This window comes from Electrona antarctica (genome assembly GCF_951216825.1).
Source record: "Electrona antarctica genome assembly, contig: scaffold_680, whole genome shotgun sequence".
Taxonomy (NCBI): Eukaryota; Metazoa; Chordata; class Actinopteri; order Myctophiformes; family Myctophidae; genus Electrona; species Electrona antarctica.
The window spans coordinates 30,001-48,318 of record NW_027638521.1 but is presented as its reverse complement, the minus strand read 5'-3'; the positions used below and the strand labels follow the sequence as shown (position 1 = coordinate 48,318).

At 44.2% G+C, this 18,318-nt stretch overlaps 1 protein-coding gene and 2 long non-coding RNA genes across 3 annotated transcripts in view; 1 reads left to right on the top strand and 2 right to left on the bottom strand.

Annotated features, from left to right (window-relative positions):
* Window positions 1-9,423: 9,423 nt before the first annotated feature.
* On the bottom strand, window positions 9,424-13,376 carry LOC306918015. The gene is made up of 4 exons (XR_013789273.1): window positions 12,392-13,376; window positions 12,102-12,254; window positions 10,450-10,542; window positions 9,424-10,187 (listed from the first exon to the last, which is right to left on the bottom strand). It is a non-coding gene; the product is annotated as an uncharacterized lncRNA (long non-coding RNA).
* A 1,462-nt stretch (window positions 13,377-14,838) lies between these two features.
* Window positions 14,839-16,685, bottom strand: LOC306918016. Its single transcript, XR_013789274.1, has 3 exons — window positions 16,556-16,685; window positions 16,306-16,333; window positions 14,839-14,913 (listed from the first exon to the last, which is right to left on the bottom strand). It is a non-coding gene; the product is annotated as an uncharacterized lncRNA (long non-coding RNA).
* LOC306918014 (complement factor I-like) overlaps window positions 16,112-18,318 on the top strand; it is a 22,296-nt gene continuing 20,089 nt past the window's right edge. Inside the window, exon 1 of the mRNA XM_079530914.1 lies at window positions 16,112-16,212. The gene's annotated coding sequence lies outside the window, so the exon portion shown is untranslated. The remainder of the gene's footprint in view (window positions 16,213-18,318) is intronic.

The following is an 18,318-nucleotide window of genomic DNA, read 5'->3' as shown; positions in this document are numbered from 1 at the left end:
ACACTCACTGCAGAGGACCACTATAGTTCCACACTCACTCCAGAGGACCACTATAGTTCCACACTCACTGCAGAGGACCACTATAGTTCCACACTCACTCCAGAGGACCACTATAGTTCCACACTCACTGCAGAGGGCCACTATAGTTCCACACTCACTCCAGAGGACCACTATAGTTCCACACTCACTGCAGAGGACCACTATAGTTCCACACTCACTGCAGAGGACCACTATAGTTCCACACTCACTGCAGAGGACCACTATAGTTCCACACTCACTCCAGAGGACCACTATAGTTCCACACTCACTCCAGAGGACCACTATAGTTCCACACTCACTGCAGAGGACCACTATAGTTCCACACTCACTCCAGAGGACCACTATAGTTCCACACTCACTCCAGAGGACCACTATAGTTCCACACTCACTCCAGAGGACCACTATAGTTCCACACTCACTGCAGAGGACCACTATAGTTCCACACTCACTGCAGAGGACCACTATAGTTCCACACTCACTCCAGAGGACCACTATAGTTCCACACTCACTGCAGAGGACCACTATAGTTCCACACTCACTGCAGAGGACCACTATAGTTCCACACTCACTGCAGAGGACCACTATAGTTCCACACTCACTCCAGAGGACCACTATAGTTCCACACTCACTCCAGAGGACCACTATAGTTCCACACTCACTGCAGAGGACCACTATAGTTCCACACTCACTCCAGAGGACCACTATAGTTCCACACTCACTCCAGAGGACCACTATAGTTCCACACTCACTCCAGAGGACCACTATAGTTCCACACTCACTCCAGAGGACCACTATAGTTCCACACTCACTGCAGAGGACCACTATAGTTCCACACTCACTCCAGAGGACCACTATAGTTCCACACTCACTGCAGAGGACCACTATAGTTCCACACTCACTCCAGAGGACCACTATAGTTCCACACTCACTCCAGAGGACCACTATAGTTCCACACTCACTCCAGAGGACCACTATAGTTCCACACTCACTCCAGAGGACCACTATAGTTCCACACTCACTCCAGAGGACCACTATAGTTCCACACTCACTCCAGAGGACCACTATAGTTCCACACTCACTCCAGAGGACCACTATAGTTCCACACTCACTCCAGAGGACCACTATAGTTCCACACTCACTCCAGAGGACCACTATAGTTCCACACTCACTCCAGAGGACCACTATAGTTCCACACTCACACCAGAGGACCACTATAGTTCCACACTCACACCAGAGGACCACTATAGTTCCACACTCACTCCAGAGGACCACTATAGTTCCACACTCCCTCCAGAGGACCACTATAGTTCCACACTCCCTCCAGAGGACCACTATAGTTCCACACTCACTCCAGAGGACCACTATAGTTCCACACTCACTCCAGAGGACCACTATAGTTCCACACTCACTCCAGAGGACCACTATAGTTCCACACTCACTCCAGAGGACCACTATAGTTCCACACTCACACCAGAGGACCACTATAGTTCCACACTCACTCCAGAGGACCACTATAGTTCCACACTCACTCCAGAGGACCACTATAGTTCCACACTCCCTCCAGAGGACCACTATAGTTCCACACTCACTCCAGAGGACCACTATAGTTCCACACTCACTCCAGAGGACCACTATAGTTCCACACTCACTCCAGAGGACCACTATAGTTCCACACTCACTCCAGAGGACCACTATAGTTCCACACTCCCTCCAGAGGACCACTATAGTTCCACACTCCCTCCAGAGGACCACTATAGTTCCACACTCCCTCCAGAGGACCACTATAGTTCCACACTCACTCCAGAGGACCACTATAGTTCCACACTCACTCCAGAGGACCACTATAGTTCCACACTCACTCCAGAGGACCACTATAGTTCCACACTCACTCCAGAGGACCACTATAGTTCCACACTCACTCCAGAGGACCACTATAGTTCCACACTCACTCCAGAGGACCACTATAGTTCCACACTCCCTCCAGAGGACCACTATAGTTCCACACTCACTCCAGAGGGCCACTATAGTTCCACACTCACTCCAGAGGGCCACTATAGTCCCACACTCACTCCAGAGGGTCACTATAGTCCCACACTCACTCCAGAGGGTCACTATAGTCCCACACTCACTCCAGAGGACCACTATAGTCCCACACTCACTCCAGAGGGTCACTATAGTCCCACACTCACTCCAGAGGGCCACTATAGTCCCACACTCCCTCCAGAGGACCACTATAGTTCCACACTCACTCCAGAGGGCCACTATAGTCCCACACTCACTCCAGAGGGTCACTATAGTTCCACACTCACTCCAGAGGACCACTATAGTCCCACACTCACTCCAGAGGGTCACTATAGTTCCACACTCACTCCAGAGGACCACTATAGTTCCACACTCACTCCAGAGGGTCACTATAGTTCCACACTCACTCCAGAGGGCCACTATAGTTCCACACTCACTCCAGAGGGCCACTATAGTTCCACACTCACTCCAGAGGGTCACTATAGTTCCACACTCACTCCAGAGGACCACTATAGTTCCACACTCACTCCAGAGGACCACTATAGTTCCACACTCACTCCAGAGGACCACTATAGTTCCACACTCACTCCAGAGGGTCACTATAGTTCCACACTCACTCCAGAGGACCACTATAGTTCCACACTCACTCCAGAGGACCACTATAGTTCCACACTCACTCCAGAGGACCACTATAGTTCCACACTCACTCCAGAGGGCCACTATAGTTCCACACTCACTCCAGAGGACCACTATAGTTCCACACTCACTCCAGAGGACCACTATAGTTCCACACTCACTCCAGAGGACCACTATAGTTCCACACTCACTCCAGAGGACCACTATAGTTCCACACTCACTCCAGAGGACCACTATAGTTCCACACTCACTCCAGAGGACCACTATAGTTCCACACTCACTCCAGAGGACCACTATAGTTCCACACTCACTCCAGAGGACCACTATAGTTCCACACTCACTCCAGAGGACCACTATAGTTCCACACTCACTCCAGAGGACCACTATAGTTCCACACTCACTCCAGAGGACCACTATAGTTCCACACTCACTCCAGAGGGTCACTATAGTTCCACACTCACTCCAGAGGACCACTATAGTTCCACACTCACTCCAGAGGGCCACTATAGTTCCACACTCACTCCAGAGGGCCACTATAGTTCCACACTCACTCCAGAGGACCACTATAGTTCCACACTCACTCCAGAGGACCACTATAGTTCCACACTCACTCCAGAGGGTCACTATAGTTCCACACTCACTCCAGAGGACCACTATAGTTCCACACTCACTCCAGAGGACCACTATAGTTCCACACTCACTCCAGAGGGCCACTATAGTTCCACACTCACTCCAGAGGGCCACTATAGTTCCACACTCACTCCAGAGGGCCACTATAGTTCCACACTCACTCCAGAGGACCACTATAGTTCCACACTCACTCCAGAGGACCACTATAGTTCCACACTCACTCCAGAGGACCACTATAGTTCCACACTCACTCCAGAGGACCACTATAGTTCCACACTCACTCCAGAGGACCACTATAGTTCCACACTCACTCCAGAGGACCACTATAGTTCCACACTCACTCCAGAGGACCACTATAGTTCCACACTCACTCCAGAGGACCACTATAGTTCCACACTCACTCCAGAGGACCACTATAGTTCCACACTCACTCCAGAGGACCACTATAGTTCCACACTCACACCAGAGGACCACTATAGTTCCACACTCCCTCCAGAGGACCACTATAGTTCCACACTCACACCAGAGGACCACTATAGTTCCACACTCACTCCAGAGGGCCGCTAAAGTTCCACACTCACTCCAGAGGACCACTATAGTTCCACACTCACACCAGAGGACCACTATAGTTCCACACTCCCTCCAGAGGACCACTATAGTTCCACACTCACACCAGAGGACCACTATAGTTCCACACTCACTCCAGAGGGCCGCTATAGTTCCACACTCACTCCAGAGGACCACTATAGTTCCACACTCACACCAGAGGACCACTATAGTTCCACACTCACTCCAGAGGGCCACTATAGTTCCACACTCACTCCAGAGGACCACTATAGTTCCACACTCACACCAGAGGACCACTATAGTTCCACACTCACTCCAGAGGGCCACTATAGTTCCACACTCACACCAGAGGACCACTATAGTTCCACACTCACTCCAGAGGGCCACTATAGTTCCACACTCACTCCAGAGGACCACTATAGTTCCACACTCACTCCAGAGGACCACTATAGTTCCACACTCACTCCAGAGGGCCACTATAGTTCCACACTCACTCCAGAGGACCACTATAGTTCCACACTCACTCCAGAGGGCCACTATAGTTCCACACTCACTCCAGAGGGCCACTATAGTTCCACACTCACTCCAGAGGACCACTATAGTTCCACACTCACTCCAGAGGACCACTATATAGTTCCACACTCACTCCAGAGGACCACTATAGTTCCACACTCACTCCAGAGGGCCACTATATAGTTCCACACTCACTCCAGAGGACCACTATAGTTCCACACTCACTCCAGAGGGCCACTATAGTTCCACACTCACTCCAGAGGGCCACTATAGTTCCACACTCACTCCAGAGGACCACTATAGTTCCACACTCACTCCAGAGGGCCACTATAGTTCCACACTCACTCCAGAGGACCACTATAGTTCCACACTCACTCCAGAGGACCACTATAGTTCCACACTCACTCCAGAGGGCCACTATAGTTCCACACTCACTCCAGAGGGCCACTATAGTTCCACACTCACTCCAGAGGGCCACTATAGTTCCACACTCACTCCAGAGGACCACTATAGTTCCACACTCACTCCAGAGGGCCACTATAGTTCCACACTCACTCCAGAGGGCCACTATATTTCCACACTCACTCCAGAGGGCCACTATAGTTCCACACTCACTCCAGAGGGCCACTATAGTTCCACACTCACGTTGCATATTACTGTCGTAGCAAAAATAGCCGATCTACATGTAGATTGTAGATCAGCTATTTTTGCTATATTTGAATTGAAAACCTGAATATTTTTTTTGCTATTTTTTAATTGGAATCCTGAAAAGTAAAATTTGTATTTAATTTCAAATACATTTCGTTATAGTTATGTTAACTTTATGAACTAAATACAAATACATTGGACATATAAAAAAGACAATAACATTTAAATACTGCTCATTAAGCTACTAAAGCTGGTCATGTTTGCATGATTGGAATTGTAACTGTAACTGAAATAGAAGAGCTTTATCAGTATCCCAATATTAACCTGAGGGCCGCATTAAGTGAAGGTGGGGGCCGCATGTGGCCCCCGGGCCGCCAGTTGCCCATGTATGCACTATGTTATGCTTTAGCTATTGAAAAATAGCAGATCTACAACCTCGTAGCGCGGCACCGAGTCTTAAACCCTATGTAACCTCTTCTCTCTCCTCTCTCTGGCTGCATTAAACCCTATGTAACCTCTCCTCTCCTCTCCTCTCCTCTCTCTGGCTGCATTAAACCCTATGTAACGTCTCCTCTCCTCTCTCCTCTCCTCTCTCTGGCTGCATTAAACCATATGTAACGTCTCCTCTCCTCTCCTCTCCTCTCTCTGGCTGCATTAAACCCTATGTAACGTCTCCTCTCCTCTCCTCTCCTCTCTCTGGCTGCATTAAACCCTATGTAACCTCTCCTCTCCTCTCTCTGGCTGCATTAAACCCTATGTAACCTCTCCTCTCCTCTCTCTGGCTGCATTAAACCCTATGTAACCTCTCATCTCCTCTCTCTGGCTGCATTAAACACTATGTAACCTCTCCTCTCCTCTCCTCTCTCTGGCTGCATTAAACCCTATGTAACGTCTCCTCTCCTCTCCTCTCCTCTCTCCTCTCCTCTCTCTGGCTGCATTAAACCCTATGTAACGTCTCCTCTCCTCTCCTCTCCTCTCCTCTCCTCTCCTCTCCTCTCCTCTCCTCTCCTCTCTCTGGCTGCATTAAACCCTATGTAACCTCTCCTCTCCTCTCTCCTCTCCTCTCCTCTCTCTGGCTGCATTAAACCCTATGTAACCTCTCCTCTCCTCTCTCCTCTCCTCTCTCTGGCTGCATTAAACCCTATGTAACCTCTCCTCTCCTCTCCTCTCTCTGGCTGCATTAAACTCTATGTAACCTCTCCTCTCCTCTCTCCTCTCCTCTCTCTGGCTGCATTAAACCCTATGTAACCTCTCCTCTCCTCTCCTCTCTCTGGCTGCATTAAACCCTATGTAACGTCTCCTCTCCTCTCCTCTCCTCTCTCTGGCTGCATTAAACCCTATGTAACCTCTCCTCTCCTCTCTCTGGCTGCATTAAACCCTATGTAACCTCTCCTCTCCTCTCCTCTCCTCTCTCTGGCTGCATTAAACCCTATGTAACGTCTCCTCTCCTCTCCTCTCCTCTCTCTGGCTGCATTAAACCCTATGTAACCTCTCCTCTCCTCTCTCTGCACTCTTAACCCCAATAAGTTCAATCAACGTAAAATTTTAATGGAAAGTGGTTGCACAAATAATTTTTAAGTTATATAATTGAAAAACTTGAGTGATGTTAACTAAAAAATACAAATTCCTGAATTGAAGCAGTCAAGTTAAATAAACTTAAGTCCTTTGTTAACTTAACTTAAAATGTTACGTTCATTGCACTTAAAAGTCCTTTGTACTATAACTAAGAATGTTAAATTCATTGCACTTAAAATCCTTTGTACTATAATTAAGAATGTTACATTCATTGCACTTAAAATCCTTTGTACTATAACTAAGAATGTTACATTCATTGCACTTAAAATCCTTTGTACTATAACTAAGAATGTTACATTCATTGCACTTAAAATCCTTTGTACTATAATTAAGAATGTTACGTTCATTGCACTTAGGTTGCAAGGTCGATTTAACTTAAATTATTTATAATATAAATTTAAATTATTCCACTTCAAAATATTTGCATCAACAATTAAATAAGAAAACACACCATATTACATTTTGTAAATTTATTCAACCATGAACATTGGTTTCATAATTCCCAGAATCCCTGCATTAATTTACAGAATGTTTTTTTTCCCTGGACATTTTTTCCCTTTCACTTCACATTTGTGACTATTAGGGGGGATTCACAATATGGTCCCGGATGCACTCTCGGGGCCACTTGTCAGATGTTGTGGTTAGTGTGAATGCTGTGTTCCGTTCCCAGGAGCGGATCGCCCAACCGTTCCCGGGTCCGACTCGAATACGTTTCGGTGCAATGTGAATGCATGCGGTGCATTGAATAGTTGAATGAAGTGTACTTGGGTGAGGAAGAATCAAGGCCAATGTGAATCATGGCCAGCGGGGACCAGGTAACCGTATTCAGTAACAGTTTGAAACAAACGCACAAAGTGTGAATCCCCCCTATAGTACAGGAAATCTATGGAAAATACAGGATCAACCTCTAACTAATTGCAAAAAAACCGAACTCAGCTGATTTTGCATCTTCAATATATCCTGAATAACAGAAAAAAAGTTGCATGGAATTGTCTGAGGGGAAAGTGTTGGAAATAGCCTGTACAGTGTGGCCACCATTGACATCCTATTATAAGGTAATATTTTCTAAATGTCCTTATGCTTTAAGTAGCATGTGACATATCAAACTAGGGCGTTTTCATGATGCTGAATCCATTCCAAGCATTAGTTTTGCATAAAAACACTCATTGGGCTAAATTTGGCCATAGCAACTTGCCCAAATGTGCTGACACTCATTACATTTTGGCAAGTTAGTATGGCCAAATTTAGCCCAATGAGTGTTTTTATGCAAAACTAATGCTTGGAATGGCTTCAGCATCATGACAACAACCTAGTTTGATATGTCACATGCTACTTAAAGCATAAGGAAATTTAGAAAATATTGCCTTATAATAGGATGTCAATGGTGGCCATACTCAACACTTTCCCCTCAGACAATTCCAGGCAACTTTCTTTCTGTTATTCAGGATATATTGAAGATGCAAAATCAGTTGAGTTTTTTTTTTTTTGCAATTAGTTAGGTCAAATTACATTATTACTGGACTATATAATGAGTAATGACAAGCACCACATTATGTTTGTCTACTCATATCCTGGGACATTACATTTTCACATAAACATGACAAAGTACATCACATCGTTTAACAAAACGCATTGAACATGAACAGTATTAAAGTCAATATTTCAATGAATCACACTCCATGATTTGATGACATTGTTGCTAAATCGGATGGAAGAATATCAAACCATGGAGTGTATGTGATTCATTGACCCTAATACACAAAAACTAAATGCAGCATTGGTTTGATATGGTTGCCATCGGGTAGAAGCCTCATATCCAAAATTATTGATTTGTATTATAAAGCTGTTGGTTTTAAAAAGCATTTAAAATAGTGAAAATTGCTGATCTACAAGCGCTGTGAGCTTGTAGATCAGCAATTTTCACTACTTGTGTGACATATTATAAAAATATGGCCTAAAAACGGAAACATTTGCAAAATGCGGATACAAGGATTCTGCCCGACAGCAACAATATGTTACAGATATAAACAGACTGACTGCTCAGCAGACCAGTGACTTAAAATGGAACAATCCTAAGGCTAAAACAAACAAAGCTTAAAAGCTTAAAAGGTGGACCAAATGCAAACACTTTTATACACATACAGTATGCTGCAGCCTATGCTCCACCTACTTAAGAGTCTACAGGAATAAGTGAAGACATGCATAAGTAGTGCGCACACATACAGACCAAAGCCAAAATGCATCAATGTGTATGTAACAGACTGTACTGTATGAGTATATACACTTTGTTTGTACTTGGTGTATAAACAGTGTCACTGTTTATATCAATTATATAAAATAAAGCACACTGACAGTACAGCAAATATTATAAACGCTTAACAGTATACTACTGCTAAAGATAAAGTGCTTAATTCAGAACTATTTAAGCCCTTTAACATGGTCAAGCTGATCCCTGAATAACACTTTTAAGGCTAAAGATAAAGTGCTTCATTCAGAACTATTTAAGCCCTTTAACATGGTCAAGCTGATCCCTGAATAACACTTTTAAGGCTAAAGATAAAGTGCTTCATTCAGAACTATTTAAGCCCTTTAACATGGTCAAGCTGATCCCTGAATAACACTTTTAAGGCTAAAGATAAAGTGCTTCATTCAGAACTATTCAAGCCCTTAACATGGTCAAGCTGATCCCTGAATAACACTTTTAAGGCTAAAGATCAAGTGCTTCATTTAGAACCATTTACAACCCCTTTAACATGGTCAAGCTGATCCCTGAATAACACTTTAAGGCTAAAGATAAAGTGCTTATAAACTATTGGAGCTGATCTCTGAATAACACTTATAGGGGTTGTAGAGGAAAGCCTGAAGTGGCACATCTGTAGTTGTCCTCAACTTCTACTTTCACAGATACAGTGGGACCTGAACTCTGAGCAAGATACTTTTCAGGAAGTGTAAAAGAAAACCCGTTCTAAAGTAGTAGCAGCAGACACACTTAACCACGTTCACTACTTTTACACAAAAAAAAAACAACTCACAGATCAGCTGTTACAATGTGTGTGTACAATCTGGTACGACAAAGGGCATTCATTTCACAAGGAAAATTTAAATATGGAGTGTTTCTTCCTGATTGTTTTGTTATGTAGTGTGTGTGTGTGTGTGTGTGTGTGTGTGTGTGTGTGCGTGCGTCTTCCTGATTGTTTTGTTATGTAGTGTGTGTGTGTGTGTGTGTGTGCGTGCGTGCGTGTCAGTACAGACATGTTTTAGAGTTCCAGCTGATCCTTCAAAGTTTGAACCTTGTGTGGCAGCGCACCTCTACCCACATTGAGCATTACCTGTTGAATGAAGTGGCAGGTATGTTTCATGCACTTTGGGTAGTCCAGGTGCAGGGCATAAATCAGACCGAAAAGAACACAGACGGCCTGAGGCACGTCGGCCACCTCCATCGCCACACTCCCTTCCAAGATAATCCCCACTTTGGATGGGCTGAGCTGAGGACTTTCCGAATTGTTGTAGAGGATTCCCACTGGCATCTCGTTGTATTGAGAAGATTCATTTACATCCTAACAAACACAGAACAAGGACAGGACACAACCATACCATTAGATCATGTTGTGCAAATATATAATGCTGTGAAAATATAGATCTAAAGAATTGCACAACATAAACAGCACATTAATTACTAAAATGACTATAATACTGATAATAAATGCACTTTTTTCCTGAAATGAGAAATATGGTTCTACAACTTGGCATCCAAAATAATCTGATATTTTTCTTCTGTTAACTACACCTGCATCATTTACAACAAATTATGTTACTTACGGAGCAAGACTTGAAGAAGACAGCCGGATCGTCCCCCAAGATGATTGGCAGTCCGCGAAGACAAAGAGTTCTCACAGCTGTTGGCTCTGTAGTCTGGAAGGCAGGCGGGCAGGCAGTCAATAGGCAGGGCAGGCAGTCGGTAGGCAGGGCAGGCAGTAGGCAGGGCGGGCAGGGAAGGTAGTCAATAGACAGGGCAGGCAGGGCGGGCAGGCAGTAAGCAGGGCAGGTAGTCAATAGACAGGGCAGGCAGTAGGCAGGGCGGGCAGGCATGGCAGGCAGGCAGGGCAGGCAGGCAGTGGTCAGGGAGACAGACAAGATTTTCACAAAACAAAGAAAACTGATCCAAACTTCACCCAAAAGGTTTATAAAAGACTATCGACCAAAAATAACAGTTATGTAACATGAGAATGAAATGACTTGAGGCAATAAACCTGAGCAAATCGTTTGTGTAGTCTTACTACAGAAATAGGCTTTTTTGGGGGACAAAACACCTTGAAGACCTTAACAGGAGCCCTTGTACAAGGCTTCTTTGACTATGCATGCACCTCCTGGTACCACAGCACCTCAAAGGCCCTTAAAACTAGGCTCCAGACCTCCCAAAACAAACTGGTCAGGCTCCTACTTGGCCTCACCCCCCGAACCCACCTCACCCCTGCCCACTTTGACAGACTGGCATGGCTTAGGGTCGGCGACAGAGTACAGCATCTTGCGATGGGTCTGGTCCACAAGATTCAATACTCCACCAAGATACCCATGTACCTGTGTAGATACTTCCTTAATGTTAACGAAGTCCACACCCACAACACCAGAGGGAGTGCAACGAACCATGTTCAACCCAGATTCTGCACAAACAAGGGACTAAATTATTTTCGCTCCTATGCCACCAAAATGTGGAACGCCCTACCAACAGTCATTAAGACATGCGAATCCCTTGACTCCTTCAAAGGGCACCTACGGATGGCTGCAATTCGAAACTGGCCCCCGTAAAATCTGAATCCCCCCCACCTCCCCCCCCCCCCCTTTTCCCCTCACTGTATATGTTTCTTTTCCTTTTTTACCTCCATTATGATGAATTCCTGTACTGTTCTTTGTCTATATAGAAGTGTCTATTTGTACGTCTCTAAATGTTTTGATGAACTGAACATGGTGGACCCTGTTGTAAACAAGTGTAATGCTTAATTGGGTCGTCCACTCACAGTTAACAGCCTTTGTATTGAGTTTGTGCTTGAAATGTACTGTAATTCTGCAAACTGTTAATACAATTTTCAATCAATCAATCAAACCTAAGTCACAAGACCAATGAGACTAAATGTCACACTCTGATGCCATTATATCTAGGCTATTATATTAAAATGGAAGGAACAGAATATCCCTTTCAATTAGGATTTAAACTGTTTACCAGAGGTTGACAGTGGCATGAGCTGACTTAGGCAAAACTATGATTTTCCTCATAAAATGAATTATTTATTTTAAGGTGACAATATGGCCATAATTTTAAGGTGACATGAATATACAGAAGTGGAAATGATAATCATCATATCATATGGATAGAGATATGAGAATAGATTACATGAGAAGTTTGAAGTTTTAAAACGAAAAAGGAAAGCAGAGATCGAGGGAAGAGAGGAAGTACACTCGTGTTGACAACTCACCTTGGTCTGAAGTAAAAGCTCAGTCAGATGTTTTCCAGCGACACCTTTCTTCATCCTGAAGAGGTCCATCAGCCTCGAGGACAGCTGGTCCAGCGCTCCGAAGAAGTGGTCTCTGAGATTTGTCCCTACCACCCTGTGGAACTCGCACCAAACCTGAAACATAAAACATGGCCCATGGATAAAAATATGACCCTCAGCTACGATATTTACTGTTAACAATACTTAACAGAAATGTATTTTGTGCCATGCATAAATGCATTTTGAACACAATGTAAATATTCAAAAATTACCTGGCTTTCTGTGAAGAGTGCTGGCCATCGCTCCAACACCACGCTGACATCAGGCTTCTTATTGACGATTTATTTTCTTCTAAAAGCAAATGTGATGTCCATCTGTTTCTTAATGAGGGATCCATGTGGGTGTTTCTTCAGCATTTCATTGGATAGAGCCTGACGAGCTTCTTCCATTTTGGGGTCATTCTTCTCTTCATAGTGAGGCAGGAAATTGAGCTCCCCTTTCCTTGCCTTCTTGATGCCTTTGTTGGGAGGTTCACGCTCATCTCCACCGCCTCTTGCACGTTTACCACCATTGACACAGACTTCAAGTCGACCTATCCGTACCATGTCTCCTCTGTAATTTCCAAACTTAAATTCCAGACTTTTCTTCCATGACATCAAGCTACACCTTCCAAGACATGGGTGTTTTTCTAGTAAGGCTTTTGCAACGATCTCACGATCTTTTGCGCCAGGGTATGGATCAAACTCATAAATGGTCTCAGCCAGTTTATGCAGGATTTTATGTTTCAGCTCTTTAGTCACTGTGATGTAGGTTTGATCCACCATGTACTTCAGGTTACCTTCATTGAGTCTATACTCAACATCAGTACCAAAATGGGGAACCTTAAATACCTCTGGCCATGGCAAACTTCTAAGAGAGGTGTTGGACAGGATATCGGTGTCTGCCTGGCTGTCTGTGTCAGTGGAATTACCTTCTGCAGTGGTTGGTTGGAAGACAGGTTCTGCACTGGTAGTTGGTATCGTTTCCAACACAAGCATAGGGATGACATGGATGGTTGGCTTCTCTGGGAGCTCTTTGATATCATAAAGGTTACACAGTCCCCAATCAGGATCATCATATTGTAAGGAGAAGTTGTTGTTTAATTGGAGAATGCCTTCGAGCCAGCCAATTAAATCTTCAACTGTGTCAGGTCGTGGTGTCATGGTCAGCTTTCGTATATCTCCCGCCGAGAGATATACCCTCATGGTTAAATTATCTTGTACAGCCATCTGCAGGGGGAAAAAAAACAGGGTTTCTCAAAGTGGGGTCTGGGGGTCCAACAAAACATTTAATATAACAGCACACTCAGTGAGCTGGTAGATCTGCTACTTTTGAATATCCTAAATAGAAAGAGGTTAAACTATGTGTCACTGAGCTTCTAGATTGGCTTGTAACATATGAATCATTTACAAAATAAATGTACACAAATGTGTACAGTCCGCAGTCAAATACATCCTTGACATGAAAAAGATGATTCAGCAAATAACAAATCGTTTCAGTGTTACCGTAAGTTGTTCTTGCACCATGTATGCAGATAATGGGAAAACATCATTCAACTCTGACACTCTCACCACACAGGGCAGATGACTGTGGTCAAGTTGGTAAGATCTTAAATGCTCAGAGTACGATGCTGTCATTTTTTGGCAGACAAACATAATGTCTGTGTTAGCTGCAACAATGTTTTCAATCTGGACAAATTCAGGGAGACCCGAGCATGAGCCAGTAGAGACGATCATATCTGGATCATACTTGACTCCATCTACACAGACAGATGACACACCAAGAGCTGAACCAGGAGTTGTAATGTTTTGAGCAATTACTCTCTGAACATTCTCAGGGAAAAAGGCCAGCAAAATTGGGGTAACTTTAGTCATCTCAACTGATGGTCTGAAATATGAGTCACAGTCAAGATGGTAACTGGCTGCTTTCTGGTGCTTTGTAGCAAGTGTCATGGCAACATTTTTGAAGTTTTGAGAATTGCGAATTGCCCTTTTGAAAAAATTGTGTTTCCCTTCGAAACGAAACGTCCACACATCAGACAGGGGGCCAAATTTCCTTATAAGTTGAGGGTAATGTTCCACATAGTGATGCTTTGGCTTTAATCGGAAATCAGGAAACGTTGACTGCAGCAGCTGTCTGTGCTCTGTTATCTTACTGTCCAGGAAATCAACTGTCTCTTCAGTATGCCTTGGTGTCACAGACAGCTCAACAATGTCTTTGAGAAGCATGAGAATTTCCCAAGTGTCGTCACCCTCAGGGACACAGTGACCAATAAAAAGTGGAAGGAGCCTTATTAGACACCAATTCTCATGGCCATTTCCGCCAATAGTCCCTTTGGTGGAAAATCCCTTTGCAATTATCTGAGGTTTGTCTGTTTTGTCAGTAAATGTGTAATTAAAGCACCTGATTTCCTTATTTAACAATTCTAGTGTGAAATACCCCTTGTGTATCAGGTCTGTAAGACACAGGGATAACTCGGCTGGAACAATGCCTTCAAAGAGGTCGTGTAAAATGTCAGGAGGGTAACCAGTGACCACATGAAAGTGCTCAAGATTTTCAGTTAATGGACACGCCCTTTTCACACCATAACTCCGTTTCAATGTCGGGTCCTCTCTCACCATCTGCACCTGCCTATCATGGGACTCTTTGTCTCTGAGTTGAAAGAATCCATCACGTACCGTTTGTTGTTGAGCGTCACGACTGCTTGCCGAACAGAATCTGCAGAATTTATCAACACTGAAGCTCTCAAAGAATCCTGCAAGAGAGTGGGCACCAAGATTATCAGCGGCAACAAATAAGACTGTGGCTTTGACACTTGCACCTAGTTTCTCCAAGTAAACACCGTCCTGCTCCAATAACTTTAGATCAAAGATAAGAGGTTGCAGAACTTTATCATAACCACCACACTCTTTGACTGTGGTTGTATTACACAGTAGAGCAAGCTGGATTGAGTCGAGGGTTGACCTATATTTTGCAGGTATGTTCAGAATGACCCAGTATACTGCACACATCTTATGTTTCAGCCTTGATGTCCCTAAAGGATTTACTACCTCATAATCATCACAATACAAGCCAAGAGCAATTGTGAACTCATCTGTTGTAAGAAGAGCATTTTCCTTAAAGTACTGCCCATCTTCATATGATCTGTATTCCCCTTGCACTTGTGCTTTTTCTGACATGGCTTTGTCCAACACGTCACTTCTATTAAGCAACTGCTGGAGCATGGGAACAATGGGGACATATGCAAGTGGTTTTACACCCTTTTTCACAACATATTCTATCGGGTTTACCAGTGGAAACTCTCTGCGTACATAGGCTGCTCTCTTTTTAGTAGTTCCTAGGGGTCCATCTTTAGCACAAAGTGTCATCATGTTACTTTCGGACACAGCACTAGTAATCTCCCTCACAATGGTTTCATCAATGTCTGCATAACATCTCTTCAATATAGCCTTCACTCTGTTATGCAGAAGTGGCTCTGACAGTTTGTTGATTTCACAAAGTTGTTCTATTATTTCTTGCACAGAACTCTCTGGTATGTTTAGAACCGCATGCAACTTTAACAGAAGTGATGCTAAATTGTGCTCAAGCTGGTTTGTTAAACCACAAAGTTCATTCTCACTAGCCTCGGAGTCTGCAGTCACCTCTTCAAACACCTCCATATCAATATCATCGTCAATTGACAGTTCTTGTTCAGCACCACTGTCATTGTTAATATTAATATTACCAATTATGTCTGAATTGAACATCTTCCAGTTCTGTTCTCTGTGATTTCGACTTTTGTGTGCTTTGAAAGTGCTGCAGACACTGCATTCATAGTCACAGTCTTTATAAGGGCACCTGACTTTATGATTTACTTTTAAGTGTATATTATACAGGTGAGAAAAGTATTCTGTCTCAGAACAAGACTCAGAAAAATCACATGGCAGGCAGGAAAACTTAACTGGTACATCTACACATGATGGTTGCTTATCTGGTTTGGTGTGAAGCCGGGATAAATGCACTTGAAGTGCATTGAATGATCTAAACGTACACAAACAATCCTGATACAAGCAAGGTAATGGCTCGGTTCTTGAAAAGCCTCCATGTTTTAGTCTATAATGCTTTAAAAGCTGTGTTCTCTTGTCACAGTTAAAATGGCAATACTTACAATTCCAAATCATCTCAGACTCAGTGACCTGCAACACAACACAAAACAAACAAGGGGGTTCAAATTAATTCAAATTAATCGCATGCAATAAATGCTCCCGACACGTTTACATATTGCCTCGCCCGATGTGTATATTATTTGATTTAGCCAAAATGTAGGTGGAAGGTTTGGTGACGCGAGGTTAAGCCAAATGTAGTTCCATGTAATGCTCCGATTTTTAAAGTGATTGCATAATGAATAGGCTACTCACCGCATGCACGTCGAAATGTTGGCTTAACAAACGTGGAATGATTCCAAGCCTGCTATAACGTGCACCGCCGGGCCCCAAGCACCTCCGCGGGCGATAGAAAGCTTCACGAACAAATATAAAGTAACTAAAACAAAAATAACTGTTGACTTGTGTTGTCCAACCACCCGCACCGCATGCACGTTGAAATGGTTGCAAACAGCGGTGGTGTAAACAGACTTCTTCCAAGCCAGCGACGGAGATAACGTGTGCAGTGCACCGCTGGTCGCAAGCGTCCCTGCGTGCGTTAATTTAAACACAATCGATGCTAAAGACGACAAATCTCTTAAACAAAAATAAATGTTGCTGTGTATTGTTCTCTAACCAGTGACTGTGCTAATGGAGAACTGCAAGCCAGTTTTCCCTCCTTCTCCTTCTCCTTCCCACAATGCATTGCAGGCTATAACTTGTACATGTTAAGTTATTTTAAATTTGAACCAAACATTTTTTAAGTATTTGAACTAAAACTTGTTTACCCATCACATTACTATACAAGTCTTAGTACAACATTGTTGAATATACTCTAGTTTTATTAGTTATGCAATAAAACTTAAATAGTGTATTTACATTGTACTTTTTTTAGTTACGTTGATACAACATGATCAGAAATCTGGGCTAAGGGTGTGGCTGCATTAAACCCTATGTAACCTCTCCTCTCCTCTCCTCTCCTCTCTCTGGCTGCATTAAACCCTATGTAACGTCTCCTCTCCTCTCCTCTCCTCTCTCTGGCTGCATTAAACCCTATGTAACCTCTCCTCTCCTCTCTCTGGCTGCATTAAACCCTATGTAACGTCTCCTCTCCTCTCTCCTCTCTCTGGCTGCATTAAACCCTATGTAACCTCTCCTCTCCTCTCCTCCCCTCTCTCTGGCTGCATTAAACTCTATGTAACGTCTCCTCTCCTCTCCTCTCCTCTCCTCTCTCTGGCTGCATTAAACCCTATGTAACGTCTCCTCTCCTCTCCTCTCCTCTCCTCTCCTCTCTCTGGCTGCATTAAACCCTATGTAACGTCTCCTCTCCTCTCCTCTCCTCTCTCTGGCTGCATTAAACCCTATGTAACGTCTCCTCTCCTCTCCTCTCCTCTCTCTGGCTGCATTAAACCCTATGTAACGTCTCCTCTCCTCTCCTCTCCTCTCCTCTCCTCTCTCTGGCTGCATTAAACCCTATGTAACGTCTCCTCTCCTCTCCTCTCCTCTCTCTGGCTGCATTAAACCCTATGTAACGTCTCCTCTCCTCTCCTCTCCTCTCTCTGGCTGCATTAAACCCTATGTAACCTCTCCTCTCCTCTCTCTGGCTGCATTAAACCCTATGTAACCTCTCCTCTCCTCTCTCCTCTCCTCTCTCTGGCTGCATTAAACCCTATGTAACGTCTCCTCTCCTCTCTCCTCTCCTCTCTCTGGCTGCATTAAACCCTATGTAACCTCTCCTCTCCTCTCTCTGGCTGCATTAAACCCTATGTAACCTCTCCTCTCCTCTCTCTGGCTGCATTAAACCCTATGTAACCTCTCCTCTCCTCTCTCCTCTCCTCTCTCTGGCTGCATTAAACCCTATGTAACGTCTCCTCTCCTCTCTCCTCTCCTCTCTCTGGCTGCATTAAACCCTATGTAACCTCTTCTCTCCTCTCCTCTCCTCTCTCTGGCTGCATTAAACCCTATGTAACGTCTCCTCTCCTCTCTCCTCTCCTCTCTCTGGCTGCATTAAACCCTATGTAACGTCTCCTCTCCTCTCC